Genomic DNA, 1,398 nt, shown 5'->3' with positions numbered 1-1,398 from the left:
TAGTGATATCGCCTCAGAAATCCAAGGAGCAGTTGCTATAAGTTGGGTCTGACTTGAAGGTACATAAAAGCAATAACAACTACAGTTGATCAATTTCAAACTTCTTGCTCTAGCTGCAAGACCTGGGCTGGTATCACTGAAATCAAACCTTCTGTATCTGCTTTAGGAACACTGGTGGCCCAGTGGTTAAAGTACTTTACTTTGCTGGTAACCAAAAGGCCAAGGAGTTTGAACCCATCAGCCACTTAGCAGGAGAGAGATTTGGCAGTCTGCATCTGGAGAGCCTTGGAAACCTTATGGAGCAGTTTTACTCTGTCTGATAGGATCACGAGGATTCTGAATCAACTCAATGGCAGGGGGTTATGACCTCTTCACTCCCTATGTTTTCTTATGCTGTTTTGTTTTCTTATTTAGAATTGTTCTACCTTGGTATTTAACTTTGGAATGGGGTAACTACATTTACTCTTACCAAGAGGGAATACATATCCAGTGTTGCCATATCTTCTGATTCTTCAAGAGAAGTTAGAAATTCAGACTTTCTTTGTGAGAATTTCTGATATGTAAATTGGGCAGCTACTTCAAATAAAACAAACATTCAGATCATGGGCTGATCTGCAACCTCTACTTTAGTTCTAGGAGAGTTGGGAAGAGGGAGGTGGTCTTTGGAAAGTGTAGTATTTCAGGAAACACTTTATGGAGAGAGTAGACTTGAGCTTGATCTTAAAATGGAACAAAAGCCAGAGTTAAGTGAGAAAAAGGAAAAGAAGACTATCCTTGTTTCCTGCTCCCACAAGGGATGAGGAGAAAAATTCAGCTAGAGAAAACTTCACAAGTTGTTGGAAGAAACAACATCTCAAAGTAGTTTGAAATCAGATTACAAGGGCTTTGAATGTTGGGAAGGCATTTAAATAATAATTTATTAATAATGGGAATTCCTTGAAGGCTTTGGAGCATAAACAAAAGGTACAGGATATAACATTTACAAAGTTGTCTTTCAGAAAGGCAGAACAAGTGATGATGTTTGACAGGTGTGACTGCACTGAAGGAAGTCCCTGGAAGCATCTAAGAATGATTGGAAGTGGAAAAGTAGTAATCATATTGTCTGAGAATAGCTCCTCCTCTGAACTTTAGATCCTACAAACTTTATGATACCTTCTTGATCCCATCCTTTATCCCCTTTGTCTCCCATGTCTTTAATCTGTCCCTCTTGACTTGCTCTCCAAAGCCTAGTAACATATACTACATGACTTTCCTATTTGTTAAAAAAGGTGGAGAGGAGTTCTGGCAAGATGGCGGACTAGGCAGAGAGACTGCACAGACCCTCTTCAACAAAGAAAAGGGAAACCAATTAACACAGACACAGAAGATAATCTTGGACCCCTGAGCCTTGAAGGGAAG

The sequence above is a fragment of the Orycteropus afer genome, unplaced genomic scaffold (assembly GCF_000298275.1).
Source record: "Orycteropus afer afer isolate SDZICR_OR568_19922 unplaced genomic scaffold, OryAfe1.0 scaffold00075, whole genome shotgun sequence".
Classification (NCBI taxonomy): domain Eukaryota; kingdom Metazoa; phylum Chordata; class Mammalia; order Tubulidentata; family Orycteropodidae; genus Orycteropus; species Orycteropus afer.
This window is presented reverse-complemented; position numbering follows the sequence as displayed.